This window comes from Marmota monax, unplaced genomic scaffold (assembly GCF_021218885.2).
Source record: "Marmota monax isolate L192 unplaced genomic scaffold, Marmota_monax_Labrador192_F-V1.1 WCK01_AAM20220418_F8-fsc00357, whole genome shotgun sequence".
NCBI classification, from domain to species: domain Eukaryota; kingdom Metazoa; phylum Chordata; class Mammalia; order Rodentia; family Sciuridae; genus Marmota; species Marmota monax.
Window position 1 is genome coordinate 458,941 of NW_026694465.1, and position 17,239 is coordinate 476,179.

Sequence of the window (17,239 nt, forward strand, 5' to 3'; positions counted from 1 at the left end):
CTTATTTTTCCAAATGAATTTTATAACTGCTTTTCTAGTTCTGGGAAGATTGCCATTGAAAATTTAATGGGAATTATGTTGAATCTGTATAAGCTTTTGTGTTTATGGCCATTTTGACCATATTAATTCTGTCTATACAAGAACATGGGAGGTCTTTCCATCTTCTAATGTTTTCTTCAATTTCTTTCTTTAGTGGTCTATAGCTTTCATTATAGAGGTCCTTCACCTCTTTTGTTAGATTAATTTTCAAGTTTTTTGTTTTTTAGGCTATTGTGAATGGGCTAGTTTTCCTAATTTCTTCTTCAGCAGATTAATCATGCAGACTTATCATTGGAATAAAGGAACATGATTGATTTGTGGATGTCGATTTTTCATCCTTTGTTAAAATCATTTATGAGCTCTAGAACTTATGGAATTTGGGTGGTCTTCTAAATATAAGATCATGATATCAGCAAACAGAGGTAATTTGAACACTACTTTTTCTATATGTACTCCTTTAATTTTCTTCTCTTGACTGATTTCTCTGTGTAGAGTTTCAAGGAGTATATTTAATAACAGTGGCAATAGTGGGCATCCTTGTTCTCTTCCTGTTTTTAGAAGAAATGCTTCCAATTTTTCTCCATTTAGAATGATGTTGGCCTTAGGATCCTCATATATAGCCTTTACGATGTTGAGGTATATTCCTTCTGTCCCTCATTTTTCTAGTGTTTTAAACATGAATGGGTGCTGTGTTTTGTAAAATGCTTTTTCTGCATCTATAGAGATAATCATGTATTCTTGTCCTTAACTGTATTTATGTGATGAATTACACTTTTTGATTTTCATATGCTGAACCAAACTTGTATCTCTGGGACATAGTGTACTTGTTCACAGTGCATTTTTGTCTATTATAAACACTTTTTAATATGTTTTTTTTTTGGGGGGGGGTTTGTGTGTGGTTTGCCAAATTCTATTAAGAAATTACACCTCTATATTCATCAAGGGTATTTCTTTCCTTGATATATGACTTTTCCCTGTTTTGTTATTTGAGTGATACTGTCTTCATAGAATATGTTTGAAAGATTTCCCTCTTTTTCTAGTTCATGAAATAATTTGAGGAATATTGGTATTAGTCCTTCTTTAAAGGTCTGGTGGAACTTGCCTGAGAATCCATACAGTCCTGGACTTTCCTTTGTTTGAAAAACGTTTTGATAGCTGTTTCAATTTCATCACTTGATATTGATCTGTTTAAGTTTTTTATGTCCTCCTGATTCAATTTGAGCAGATCATATGTCTATAGGTATTTGTCAATATTTTCAAGATTCATTACCTTAGTGGAGTATAAATTTTAAAAATAGTTTCTGATTACCCTCTTTCTGTATTTTCAGTGTCTAATGTGATATCACCTTTTTATCTTGAATTTTGTTAATTTGAGTTTTCTGCCCTCCTCTGTTTTTGTTAGTTTGGCTAAGGGTTTATAAATCCTCTTTATCCTTATTAGAAAAACAAAAGTCTTTGTTTTGCTGATCTTTTCTATATTTTTTTAATTTCTCAATTTCATTACTTTGGGCTCTGATTCTAATTATTTCTTGTTGTCTACTGATTTGAGCTCAATGCTATGAACCTTCCTCTTAAAATTGACTTCATAGTGTCCCAGAGATTTTGATAGGTTTTAGCACTATTCTCATTTACTTCTAAGAATTTTTTTAATTTCACCTGTGATTTCTTCTGCTATTCATTCATCACTTGAAATTATACCATTTAATATCCAGGTATTAGTTAGAGTGTTTTTTTAATCTTATCAATGATCTGTAATTTCATTCCATTATGATCTTATAGAATGCAGGCATTCTCTCTCTCTCTCTCTCTCTCTCTCTCTCTTTTTGGCCAGGATTTGGCTTCTGACCTAAAATATGACCTATTTTAGAAAATATTACATGTGCTTCTGGAGAAAGGGAATCCAGTCATTGACGGATGAAATATTCTATAGGTGTCTGTTGGTACCATAGTATTAATTATATTTTTCAGTTCTGTTAAAACTTTACTTACTTTATATTTGGATGACGTATCTAGTGGTGAGAGAGGTGTGCTAAAGTAACCCAGTGTCACTGTATTGTGGTCTATTTGATTATTAATATTGAGAAGATAAATGTTATTCACCACATCAATAGACTTAAAAATAGGAACCATATGATCATCTCAATAGACGCAGAAAAAGCATTTGACAAAGTACAGCATCCCTTTATGTTCAAAACATTAGAAAAACTAGGGATAACAGGAACTTACCTCGACATTGTAAAAGCTATCTATGCTAAGCCTCAGGCTAGCATCATTCTCAATGGAGAAAAATTGAAGGCATTCCCCCTAAAATCTGGAACAAGACAGGGATGCCCTCTATCACCACTTCTATTCAATATAGTTCTCGAAACACTGGCCAGAGCAATTAGACAGACGAAAGAAATTAAAGGCATAAAAATAGGAAAGGAAGAACTTAAATTATCACTATTTGCAGATGACATGATTCTATACCTAGAAGACCCAAAAGGGTCTACAAAAAAACTACTAGAACTAATAAATGAATTCAGCAAAGTGGCAGGATATAAAATCAACACGCATAAATCAAAGGCATTTCTGTATATCAGCGACAAAACTTCTGAAACGGAAATGAGGAAAAACACTCCATTCACAATATCCTCAAAAAAAAATAAAATACTTGGGAATCAACCTAACAAAAGAGGTGAAAGATTTATATAATGAAAACTACAAAACCCTAAAAAGAGAAGTAGAAGAAGATCTTAGAAGATGGAAAAATATACCCTGTTCATGGATAAGCAGAACTAACATCATCAAAATGGCGATATTACCAAAAGTTCTCTATAGGTTTAATGCAATGCCAATCAAAATCCCAACGGCATTTCTTGTAGAAATGGATAAAGCAATCATGAAATTCATATGGAAAAATAAAAGACCCAGAATAGCAAAAGCAATTCTAAGCAGGAAGTGCGAATCAGGCGGTATAGCAATACCAGACTTAAAACTATATTACAGAGCAATAATAACAAAAACAGCATGGTACTGGTACCAAAACAGGAGGGTGGACCAATGGTACAGAATAGAGGACACAGAGACTAATCCACAAAGCTACAACTATCTTATATTTGATAAAGGAGCTAAAAGTATGCAATGGAGGGTGCATCTTCAACAAATGGTGCTGGGAAAACTGGAAATCCATATGCAACAAAATGAAACTGAATCCCCTCCTCTCGCCATGCACAAAAGTTAACTCAAAGTGGATCAAGGACCTAGATATCAAATCAGAGACTCTGCGTCTGATAGAAGAAAAAGTTGGCTCCGATCTACATATTGTAGGGTCGGGCTCCAAATTCCTTAATAGGACACCCATAGCACAAAAGTTGATAACAAAAATCAACAAATGGGACTTACTTAAACTGAAAAGTTTTCTCTCAGCAAGAGAAACAATAAAAGAGGTAAATAGGGAGCCTACATCATGGGAACAAATTTTTACTCCTCACACTTCAGATAGAGCCCTAATATCCAGAGTATACAAAGAACTCAAAAAATTAAACAATAAGAAAACAAATAACCCAAGCAACAAATGGGCCAAAGACCTGAACAGACACTTCTCAGAGGAGGACATACAATCAATCAACAAGTACATGAAAAAATGCTCACCATCTCTAGCAGTCAGAGAAATGCAAATCAAAACCACCCTAAGATACCATCTCACTCCAGTAAGATTGGCAGCCATTATGAAGTCAAACAACAACAAGTGCTGGTGAGGATGTGGGGAAAAGGGTACTCTTGTACATTGCTGGTGGGACTGCAAACTGGTGCGGCCAATCTGGAAAGCAGTATGGAGATTCCTGGGAAAGCTGGGAATGGAACCACCATTTGACCCAGCTATTGCCCTTCTTGGACTTTTCCCTGAAGACCTTAAAAGAGCGTACTACAGGGATACTGCTACATCGATGTTCATAGCAGCACAATTCACAATTGCTAGACTGTGGAACCAACCCAGATGCCCTTCAATAGATGAATGGATAAAAAAAATGTGGCATTTATACACCATGGAGTATTACGCAGCACTAAAAAATGACAAAATCATGGAATTTGCAGGGAAATGGATGGCACTAGAGCAGATTATGCTTAGTGAAGCTAGCCAATCCCTAAAAAACAAATACCAAATGTCTTCTTTGATATAATGAGAGCAACTAAGAACAGAGCAGGGAGGAAGAGCAGGAAGAAAAGATTAACATTAAACAGATACATGAGGTGGGATGGAAAGGGAGAGAAAAGGGAAATTGCATGGTAATGGAGGGAGACCCTCATTGTTATACAAAATTACATATAAGAGGTTGGGAGGGGAATGGGAAAATAAACAAGGAGAGATATGAATTACAGTGGATGGGGTAGAGAGAGAAGATGGGAGGGGAGGGAGGGGGGATGGTAGAGGATAGGAAAGGTAGCAGAATACAATAGTTACTAATAGGGCATTATGTAAAAATGTGGATGTGTAACCGATGTGATTCTGCAATCTGTATTTGGGGTAAAATTGGGAGTTCATAACCAACTTGAATCTAATGTATGAAATATGATATGTCAAGAGCTTTATAATGTTTTGAACAACCAATAAAAAATAAAATAAAAAAAGACATGTTGTCCATTTACAAGTACAAAGACTAAAAAAATAAAAATAAATTTTAAAAGATAAAAAAGAGAGAAGAGTTTGTTATATATATATATATATATATATATATATATATATATATATAGATGCTTCATCACCTGGGGAATAAATAATTTTGAACATTACATTTTGTTGATGTATGATTACCTTAAACAGTATGAAGTGACCTTCTATGTCTTTTTGAATTCATTTTGGCTTAAAGTCCACTTTATCTGATATCAGACTATCTGCCCCTGCTTTTTTACAAGTCCAATTTGGATGGTATGCCTTTACCCTTCCTTTCAGTCTGGGGATTTTTTTGCTTATGAGGTGAGTCTCTTGGAGTCAGCATAATGTTAGGTCTTGTTTTTTATTCAAATCTGCCAAACTATGTCTTTTATACATTCAATGTTATTTTTGAGAGATTATTTTTATTTCCTTTCATTTTGATTTATTTCTAATGTTTAATCATTCTTGATTCTTCTTTAATGGATTATTCTTCTAGTGTAATTCCTCACTTTGCTGGTTTTCATTTTGATTTTTTATTTCTTTTTCATGAAATATTTCACTGAGTATTCTTCGTAAGGCAGGGGTTCTGGTTATGAATTCTTTTAGCCTCTATTTATCTTGGACAATTCTTATTTTATCTTCGATTCTGAAGCTTAATTTTGCTGGGTATGGTATTTTTAGTTGGTGTCCATTTCCTTCCTTGCTCTTTGGGTCTGGGTTGAGAAATCATTTGAAATCCAGGTTGCTTTACCTCTTAACTGTGACAAGCTAATTTTCTCTTGAAGCTTTTAAAATTCTGTCCTTATTCTGTATGTTAGGTATCTTCATTATAATGTGTCTTGGAATGGATATATTGTGATTTTGTATATATAGAATCCTATATATTTGAATTTCCATTTAATTCCTAAGGTTTGAAAAATATCTTGATATTATTTTATTGAAAAAAAATTGTTGCATCCATTTATCTTGTATTTCGGAATCTTTATCTATTTAAATGATTCTTAAATTTGGCCTCTTAATATTATACTAGATTATTTGAATATTGTGTTCATGATCTCTTAAGATGTTTTTTAAATTTGTATTTATTAGTTATACAAGGCAGTAAAATGTATTTTGACATATTTTATGGATATGGATATGACTTCTCATTTTCCTGGTTGTACATGATGTAGAATTACCTTGGTCATGTATTCATATATGCACATAGGAAAGTAAGGTCCAATGCATTCTGCTATCTCTCCTCTTCCCATTTCCCCTCCTTTCCCTTCTTTCCCCTTTGTCTAAAGTATTTCTATTCTTTTCTATCCACCCCTCTTATTGTGAGTTAGCATCTGCATATCAGAGAGAATATTTGTCCTTTGTTCTTTTGGAGTTGGTTTATTTATGATATTCTCCAGTTCCATCAATTTACCAGCAAATGACCTAATTTTATTCTTCTTTATGCCTGAGTAATATTCCATTATGTATATATACAATATTTTATTTATCCATTCATCTATTTAAGGGGACCTAGGCTTGTTCCATAGTTTAACTATTGTGAATTGAGCTACTATAAACATTGATGTAGGTGTATCACTACAGTATTCTGATTTTAAGCCCTTTGGGAATAAACCGAGGAGTGCGATGGTCAAATTCATTTTCAGGATTACATACTTTGTCTTTGAGGCCTGAAAATCTATCACCATAGTGGCCTAATTGATAATACTTTTTTTTTGGGGGGGGGGGGGGGGGGGTGTAATCCGGGACTGAACTTAGGGGCACTAGACCACTGAGCCACATCCCCAGCCCTATTTTGTATTTTATGTAGAGATATTTTCTCACTGAGTTGCTTAGTACCTTAGTACCTCCCTTTTGCTGAGGCTGGCTTTGAACTTGCAAGCCTCCTGCCTCAGCCCCCCGAGCTGCTGGGATTATAGGCATACACCACCAGGCCCAGCAATGATGCTTTCTTTTGAATTTTTAATTTGGTTTATCAAATCTTTCTTTAGTTTACAGAATTTCCATTTGGCTCTTTTTCAGAATATCCATCTCTTTATTTATGTGATCTTTTACTTCCTGTGTTTTCTCTCTAATTTTAATTTTTACATCTTCTTTTTACCTCATAGAGCATTTTAAGTGTGAATGCTCTAAATTCTTCTCTGCCATTTTCTCTACTGTGGTGTTGATGGAGTCAGTTGTTGAAGCATTATGGGCTATTTGGGATGGTTTTTCCCTTTGCTTTTTCATATTGTCTGTATTCCTACCCATTTATTGGGATAGTTCTCACTTCTTTTAAGTGAGGGACTAGTTTGTGAGCATCTTTCTCTTAAGATCCCTGGGTTGGATGAATATTCAGATATTTATATTTTAGTCAATGTGTATCCTCTTCTGATACCAATAAGAGCAGCACTCCAAAAGATTCCATTAAATCTTATTTGCCATAATTGCTTTAAGCCAAGCCTTGTACTATTCAACTTTATGAGAATCAAAGACTTGTTGCTATTTTTCACCACAGTTACTCAAATACGGGTATAAACTTTTAATGAAGTTGTGGAATAGCTCAATAATTAGTTATTAAATTTAATAAACTTGCTATAACCTTTAAATGAGGGCTAGCTGGGAGAGGAAGAAAGATTGGGCAAAAAAAAGAGAGGGAAAGGAAAGACAGAACAAAAGTAAGAAAGAAAGAGGAAAAATATATATAAAAAAAATTCATGCCAAGGTAGAAAGGAGAAATATATGGATGGTGGATATTTGAGATAGTAGCAGATACCACAAGGGAGGAACAGGGAATGACAGCAGCAAGTATAAACTGGAGCTAGGACTACAAAGATAGGAAGATTAATTCTGATTAATGTTTTAAAACATTAGGTAAAATACAATAAAATGTGTTGAAGGTACAAAGTTGGTTATCGAGGTAACAATTACCATTTAAGTTAAAGAGTTATTTATATGATCAAATTTGATGTTAGAGTTTATAGTAAACCATGTCAAGGTGAAGGAAATTCTAGTGGAATCTTGGTTTAAATTTCATTGGGATTTGGACATTTAGCAGATATCCATTATTCTTTGTTGATCTCTCCAGAGTTGCTGGGGCACAGAAGCCAATTCCTTAGTTTCTATAAACTTCCCACTAGCTGGTTCTTATTTGTCAGCTCAGAGACCTGCATCTGTCTGCTTGGAGGATTCAGTGTTGTGATTTAGTTGTTTTATTTGTGCAGGAGTTCAGGATGCAGGCTCTAGAGTGTCCCCATGATTGAGGTGGGTCAACATATACCTGCTCCCCCATACACTATCCTTTTTTTTTATTGTGAAGTTCCTGATAGCTGTCTGTGAGCAGAGAAACTCTGTGAGTTTTCTGTGGATATTCTGTGATGCATTATTCTCTGGGGTACTGTATAAAGAGATTCAGGTGATTGACCTGGGTTCTAGTTTCCACTGCCATAGGTTGTGAATGAGGAACATGGATTCCCTCTGTTGACTATGTCTGATGTAAGATCCTGCCAGTATCCAAACAATGCCCTTCCACTCACCAGTTGTGATCATGAGTGAGGCTGGATGCCACTTAAGGTTGGGAACAGCCACTTCCTGTGGCCTTGGCTCTAAAAATTTTCTAGCTTCACTAATCTCCCTGGGGATTTGTTTGCAGCTGCCTTCCACTTAAGTTTTCTGGGGAACTTATGCTCTCAGCCACCTGTTCCTGCGTGCCACCATCTGGGAAGGGGACCTCTATATTTCTGGATATTCAGGCAGCTTCCCTCTGGTATAGGCCAGAGATCCTGGGTATGGTCCCTAGGCTTGCCATGGTACCTCTCCCCAATGCCAGTGGTCAGTACTGGTGTGGAACTGGTGAATCCAATTTTCTCTGCTTGGGGATAAAAGCTTCTTTGTTGCTCTGCCCCTGAGTTGAGTGAAAGTTGTGCAGAGCTTTCTGCCCTTGCTTCTGTACCAGTCCTCTCCCCTTGTTCTGGTGAGATGGAAGCAGAGGGGATTTCAGCAAATTTCTTAGTAGTGGTCCCTCTAGAATTCTTTCTGGCTGGATTCATAAAAGGTCCCATAGCAGGGAACTTCCCTCTTGATTAATTTGCAGCTATTTGGGCATGGGAAGATATGTTGATGTAATGGATTGAGTAATCAGCTGAGGATCTAATAAAATGGTTTCAAACCCCTGGCTCAGCTTGCTTTTCACAGTTTGGTTTTAAGCTCTTTGCTCTGGCTTAAGAACCCTGTTGTTCCCATCATGCTTTAAATTTTTGTCCTCCTTTCCACATGATTTTAAGTGGGTGAGCTTAAGAGTTTTGCCATTCCCTCTATCTCTGCTGCCCCTCCCCAGGGAGGTCTGCACCTATCCTCTACTCTGGTAACCTATCTTCAAGTCCCTCCAGGTCTCCGACTTTGTAATATTGAGTCTTAAGAGCATTTATGTTGTCACCGAACTTTCAATTTTGCTTTTCCTTCACCGAATTTTTTCTGTGTTGTGAGGAAATCAGAACTCATTGTCTAACTCCTTTCTGCCATCTTTCAGTTCTGCATTAAAATCCCGAGTCTGCTTGCTAGATAAATTATCCTGGGCAAGTTTCTTAATCTTTCCAAGTATCAGTATTTCTGTTTATCAACTGTAAAAATGAATAGAGATGGTTTCATCTTTTTCCTAAATGTTGATAGTCATTACAACAACATTATTTATGCCACGTATTGTTTGAGGATTAAATAAAGTGACCGGTATAAATTGTCTATAAGTACAGAACATTGAATAAATATCACTGCATATTTTACAAATAGTTTTATTATATATGCCCAAGTTGGATCTCATATTTTAGTTTATATTTTTCTAAACATAACAAAAGCCAATCTAACAAATACAACTGCTCAGCCACAGAGGAAATTTTCTATTAATTATGATTTAATCATTTTATGTAGTAATATAATTATTATATTATAATGGTAATTAAATTATATTAGTATTATTTTATAATTATGCAGTCATTAAAAATCACATATCCATAGGCTATTTAACAACATAGACAAGAACTTAAATTTTAAAAGAGGAGTACAAAGCTCTTTACCCTGTGATACTGATGATTTTATAATCTAGAAAGAAAAACACATTCACAGTGATTCCATCCAAGTGATAATCTTGTGGGTTTTTTATTTTTAATGTAATTTTTATTTTACAAGTTATCTACTTAATTAGTTAAATCTGCATTACTTCCAAAATAAAAAATACCTTACTATTTTAGAAGAAAACAAGTTGCTGATAACAGAGATTGAAAATGAATTAGAAACCAAACCTTTGTTACTTTTTCCAGAGTGCTTTGATATACTTACACATAACTTTTACTCTTCAATCACAGACAATTAATGCTCACATAAACTCCTCCTTCCAATAAAACCCAGAATACTTTTATTTAATAAAATAATGCAAACACGTGACAAAAATGCAGGAATCAAAAAAAAAAAAAACAAAACTATCCTGAGTGACATGATTAGCAGCTGTGTAAACTTACCCTTCTGATCTACTCTTTCAGTAATCCATTACAAGTCCTGCTCACACCTGTTCACATTAGAACCACAGGTTCACTGTTAACCCTCCCCTAAGAACTGGTGGCCAGGAGCTCTTCATTTATTTTTCTCTACCATAGGCAACAAGAGGAGAAAGTTGCATTCTATAGAACTCCCAGGTGTGTATGAAGGAGAGGTATACTCATGCACTCAACTATAAGATTAATAGGGAATTTTAAAAAGTAGTAATTTTTAAGAGAAATGAATTGATGATACATTGATTAAAGATGAGTTTTGTTGTTTTTGTTCAAACATACCTGCATCATATGTGAATATCATATCTGACTTTGTTATGATAGATAAAATGGAGAAATTATTTGAGGTTCTAGCTTCTGTATATTCATCAACCAGCATTTAATCAGGAATTAGCCATACAGAAAACACAGTTAAGTATTGTTAATTCTAATCAGACACTTGAATTTGCAGCATCTAATTCTTTAGTTTCTATTTTCTCATAATAAAGCCTTTTATATGTCAATATTTGCTTGTTTTGTATATGTGTTTCATAAAGAATCTAGCATATTACTCTAATATTTATAGCATATTTTTCTAAAATCATGGAATTGTAGTGACAAAGTCTTTCCCTGGGAGGTCTCCCTCATTTCCTTTACTAATAGTGATGTTTATCATTGACAAATTGAAAATAAGTTTCCCTAATTAAATGAGTTTTGGAAATAATGGGCTTAAAATTTGTTGAACTGTTTTTGTCTATTTGTTTTTGTGCAAAATTTTAATTATTAACATCCATCCTGAATGTCTAAAAGGAAATTATAGTAGGGAAATTTTCTTATATATATTTAACCCCTTAAGTACAAATCTCTCATTTAAAAAAAAAATTGATGATATAATGAGTCCATTTGAGTTCTGATGAATATAAAGAACTGTGTAAAAAGCTCCTAAATCAATTTTTTTTTCTTCCTGTGTAAGTTTATTGCAAACACCTTGGTAGATCGCTCTGATTACAGTAATTTAAACTATTCCAAGTTGATGAGCCGGTTTAAATAATGTAAAACCATAAAATTTGATATCTATTATAAAGTTATTAAGTATATTTGTTTATAATCTAAACAATTAACAACATAAAGACAAATCTTAATGAATTCATTATTTTAAACTCTGACATTACAAGTTGTTATGTTAGCAGTTGCTATGTGAGTAACATATAACTTTCTAACGTAAAACAAATGCTTTCAACAAACTTTTGGACGCGACTTTTTTCAAAAGATCTTTTCCTATGTTGATATTGATCAAGTCCATGTTTTTAAAATTTTTTAACACTATCATCTCTAGGCAAGTATCTGCTAGCAGATTACAAATGTGAAGAGGCAATACTTGAATATACCTGACAGAAACTTTGTGAAGGTAAAATGAATATAATCTTCAACCTAAATAATCACTCAGAGAAAACAATACGCCTAGGTAAATTACAGATCTAGAAAAGGAATTTGGAACTTGGAACTTCATTTAAGAATGATACACTAGTCTTCCAAGTACCATTTATATATATTTTTTTAAATTTTTTATTGTTGGTTGTTCAAAACATTACATAGTTCTTGATATATCATATTTCACACTTTGATTCAAGTGGGTTATGAGCTCCCATTTTTACCCCATATACAGATTGCAGAATCACATCAGTTACACATCCATTGATTTACATATTGCCATACTAGTGTCTGTTGTGTTCTGCTGCCTTTCCTATCCTCTACTATCTCCCCTCCCCTCCTCTCCCCTCCCCTCTTCTCTCTCTGCCCCCTCTACTGACATTCATTTGTCCCCCTTGTATTATTTTGCCCTTTCCCCTCACTTCCTCTTGTATGTACTTTTGTATAACTCTGAGGGTCTCCTTCCATTTCCATGCAATTTCCCTTCTCTCTCCCTTTCCCTCCCACCTCGCATCCCTGTTTAATGTTAATCTTCTTCTCATGCTCTTTGACCCTACTCTGTTCTTAGTTACTCTCCTTATATCAAAGAAGACATTTGGCATTTGATTTTTAGGGATTGGCTAGCTTCACTTAGCATAATCTGCTCTAATGCCATCCATTTCCCTGCAAATTCTATGATTTTGTCATTTTTTAATGCAGAGTAATACTCCATTGTGTATAAATGCCACATTTTTTTATCCATTCATCTATTGAAGGGCATCTACGTTGGTTCCACAGTCTTGCTATTGTGAATTGTGCTGCTATGAACATCCATGTAGCAGTGTCCCTGTAGCATGCTCTTTTTAGGTCTTTAGGGAATAGACCGAGAAGGGGAATAGCTGGGTCAAATGGTGGCTCCATTCCCAGCTTTCCAAGAAATCTCCATACTGCTTTCCAAATTGGCTGCACCAATTTGCAGTCCCACCAGCAATGTACAAGTGTACCCTTTTCCCCACATCCTCGCCAGCACTTGTTGTTGTTTGACTTCATAATGGCTGCCAATCTTACTGGAGTGAGATGGTATCATAGGGTGGTTTTGATTTGCATTTCTCTGACTGCTAGAGATGGTGAGCATTTTTTCATGTACTTGTTGATTGATTGTATGTCCTCCTCTGAGAAGTGTCTGTTCAGGTCCTTGGCCCATTTGTTGATTGGGTTGTTTGTTCTCTTATTGTCTAATTTTTTGAGTTCAAAAAAAAAATAAAATACTTGGGAATCAACCTAACAAAAGAGGTGAAAGACTTATACAATGAAAACTACAAAACCCTAAAGAGAGAAATAGAAGAAGATCTTAGAAGATGGAAAAATATACCCTGTTCATGGATAGGCAGAACTAACATCATCCAAATGGCGATATTACCAAAAGTTCTCTATAGGTTTAATGCAATGCCAATCAAAATCCCAACGGCATTTCTTGTAGAAATGGATAAAGCAATCATGAAATTCATATGGAAAAATAAAAGACCCAGAATAGCAAAAGCAATTCTAAGCAGGAAGTGCGAATCCGGCGGTATAGCGATACCAGACTTCAAACTATACTACAGAGCAATAGTAACAAAAACAGCATGGTACTGGTACCAAAACAGGTGCGTGGACCAATGGTACAGAATAGAGGACACAGAAACCAATCCACAGAACTACAACTATCTTATATTTGATAAAGGGGCTAAAAGCATGCAATGGAGGAAGGATAGCATCTTCAACAAATGGTGCTGGGAAAACTGGAAATCCATATGCAACAAAATGAAACTGAATCCCTTTCTCTCGCCATGCACAAAAGTTAATTCAAAATGGATCAAGGAGCTTGATATCAAATCAGAGACAAGCCGTCTGATAGAAGAAAAAGTTGGCTACGATCTACATACTGTGGGGTCGGGCTCCAAATTCCTCAATAACTAGAATCCTAAATCAAGTTTAAAAAGTATTTTTTCCAGGCTGGAAATGTGCCTCAAGCAGTAGCGCGCTCGCCTGGCATGCACGCGGTGCTGGGTTTGATCCTCAGCACCACATACAAATAAAGATGTTGTGTCCACCGAAAACTAAAAAATAAATATTTAAAAACTCTCTCTCTCTCTCTCTCTCTCTCTCTCTCTCTCTCTCTCTCTCTCTCTCATAAAAAAAATGTATCTTTCCCTTCAAAATCTTTCTTACTCCCCTTTGAAGACAAATACTACAGTTGTACTTTTTGTTACAGGGATTACATTTAACTTTCCTAGAATTAAATATAATTTAATAATATGTTAAGTACTCTGGTATCTGTCTTTAGTCATGCAGCACAGTTTTGATATTCATCCATAATTAGCTTTCTTAGCAGTTCCTTCCTTTTTATTACTGAGTCCTTACATAGACTGCAATTTTCTTCTCTATTCACCTGCTGATTGATATTTAGGTTGTTTCCATGTATTGGTTTTTATGAATAAAATTGCCATGAATATTTGGGTACAATTTATGTAAAATATATTTTATTTTATCTTGAGTAAATACCTGTGTCATCCTGGATCCTATGGTAAATTTATGCTTAATTCAGTAAGAAAAAAAAAATGCCATTTTTTTTTCCAAAGCGGTTGTGAATTATTACATGCCCACCAGCAATGTTTGAAGTTCTGCTGACTCAAGTGTTATTTCTAGTCATTGACATGTTTTATGGCATATTAATTTGCAACTATCTAATAAATAATTATGCGAAGCACCTTTTCACGTATTTACTGGCTGTTTGTATATCTTTATCACTATTAAACTGAGATCAGGTCAGATATTTTAGTATTGTGTTTATTTATATGTTAATGTTTATTACATAGTCTGATTGAGTTTTTTCTTTTATTTGTATATAAATAATACAGTTTTCTTTTCCATATTGTGGCTTGCCTTTATCTTTTTAATTGTTTCTTTAAAGAGCAAGGCTTTTAGGTTTGGACGAATTCCATATTTTACTTTGAGGATTTATTATTTGTTTGTGTCATTTCTTAGGTCACAAAACCTTTTTATTGTGTTTTCTTTTAAGATATTTATGGTTTTTGCCTTTGAATCTAGGTCTATGATTAATTTCAAGTTAATTTTTCATGCTGTGAGGTTAATAGTTTATTTTTTAAGAAGATTATTCAGTTGTGTCAACATTACTTATGAAAAACTCTGTGTCTTTGCCGTTCAATGGCCTCCCAACTTTGTCAAAAACCTATTGATCACACAAACAAGAGTCTATTTCTGGAGTCTGTTCTATTCCATTGATCTGTCTCCTTACATCAATAGCACACTGTTTGGATTACTCTACTACTGCAGTAAGTTTTGAAATCAGGTGCATGCAACTCCTCCAGCATTGCTTCCTCAGGATTTTCAAAGTACATAATCAGAACAGATGTGCACAGAGGCTTGCTTTCCAATCAGCCTATCGTGATTCCTGTCTTTGCTTATTTTTCCTGTCTCAGATATGCAAAACAATACTCAACAGAAGCATGGAAGCAAGGACTGGAAACATCCTTGCTTTGATTCTGACCTTAGGTAAAAAACATTCAGTCACTCGCCATGAAGTATAATGTTAGCTGCTATTTTTTCCGTGTTCAGTATTAAGATGAGGAGCTTCCCTTCAATATCTAAATTGCTGAGAGAATTTTTTTTTAATTCATGATGGGGTTGAATTTTTTAAACACTCTTTTGCAATTTAATGAGATAATTATATTTATACTTTATTACCTTAACTTGTTGAATAATATTATTTCTTCTTTTAATGTTAAGTAAACCATAAATTCAAGGAAAATCTTTACTTGGTCAAGTTGCATTGTTTTTTTTTTTGTTTATATATATTTTGCTGGATTCAGTTTGCTAATATCCTTAATGGATTCTTGCATCTGTATTTAGGAAGGATATTGCTCTTGGTAATCTTCTTTTCAAGTATGTTTATTTAGTTCTAGCAACAAGTTATTACTGGACTCATAAATCAAATAGTAAGTGATTCTTTTTCATGTTTTGATAGTTTGTATGACTGTGATACAATACATTCATTAAATAGTTGAGAAAATTGACCAGTAATGTCAACCAGTCCAGGGATTTATAAGATGACATTATTTTGTTTGTGATTGGTTTTATCTTTTTTTCTTATCAACCATGTAGCACAATGGTAAAGATTTTCAATTCAAGCTGCACAACTAAATGAATTTTGAAAATTTTATATAATCTTAAAACTGCAGCTAAAATCAAAATTAAAAAGTTTTCCATTGCCCCCACAGATTTCTCCCACTCCTTTCCAAGTCCCACTTTCCTTTACCCTGGTCTCTAGAAACCACTAACCTGATTTCTGTCCCATTAGTTAGCTTACATGTATTTTAATTTACATGGTTACTATATTATTTGTAATTTTCACCTTTAATTTATCATGATCTATATTTAAATAATATACCATTTACATGTAATATCATACCTTATAACATTATATTCTATTTTAATAAACAGTTATTTACTCATTTGCAATAGAAGAACAGATCCTATAGAAATTAAACCTTTATGGGAGGTAGTATATGTACTCAAACTTTTTATTACCACTTGCTTGCAAATATCAATTAATTTTATATTACTAATTATCATTTATGTTATTTTTATACTTTGTTCTATTATTTCAGAAACTGGTATTTTACAGTCTTCAACTCAGGTGAGTTTATAAGCTCTAATTTTAAAAAAAAATGTATTAATAGATTTCTAGCCTTATATAAGCTTTATAACTAAAGATCCATTTTATGTCACATTTAAAATGATAGGGAGTTGATTTCCCAAGTATTGAAGAACTTAGTATTCTGTATTTACTCTGTTATTGTATTTAATCTGTTATAGGAAATCATATATTCTAAGAACATTGGGAATTTGGGGGTATAACTTTGACAGGGGTATCCCTTTATATGTTTTGTTAAGGTTAATGATTCCTAAATTGACTAAAGAAAAAGAAGATTATTTTAATCTGTTAACCTGCAACTGGATTCAACTTATTAAAAAACAAACAGCAGTTTCTTAAATTTAGGAAATACATCTTGTCTATTCAATATCATGTGCTTCATACTGAAAACAGAGTTTTGGTTTAAAACCATGTAAAATTAAACAGTGAATGATGATAACATCAAGAGTTCTCAATAGTCCTAATAGTGACTGCTAACTTCCCTTAACAGTTACTGTGTTGGATACATAGGCCTATTAAGAACTCCTGATGTTATCATCAGTCTCAAAACACATTTTGCTGCATTCTATTCAGTGGGTTCTCAGCTAAATATTTAAAGCTACAGTGCAAAAAGAAATATGGTAGAAGAATCTTTGAATCTAAAAGAACCACAATCAGAAGCTTTAATTTCTCTATCTACAGTCTAGCCAATCCTAGAAAGAATGTCAGTACACTAGTTGATAGTAACAATTTCACTTTTATGCCTTAACTAAATAAATTAACTCAATTTTATAAAACATTTGGAAAACAAACTGGGCATGTGGCTTACTGGTAAAGCACCTGCATAGCATGTAGGAGGCCCTGAGTTCAATCCTCATCACAGCACACAAAAAATAACAATAAAATAAAATATTTGAAAGATACATAAAATAAGAACAGTATAAAATGTATAAGGGATTTTTA

General features: G+C 33.9%; 1 pseudogene; it reads left to right on the forward strand.

Annotated features, from left to right (window-relative positions):
- LOC124075514 (enolase-phosphatase E1-like) overlaps window positions 1-17,239 on the forward strand; it is a 100,036-nt pseudogene that overhangs the window by 65,535 nt on the left and 17,262 nt on the right.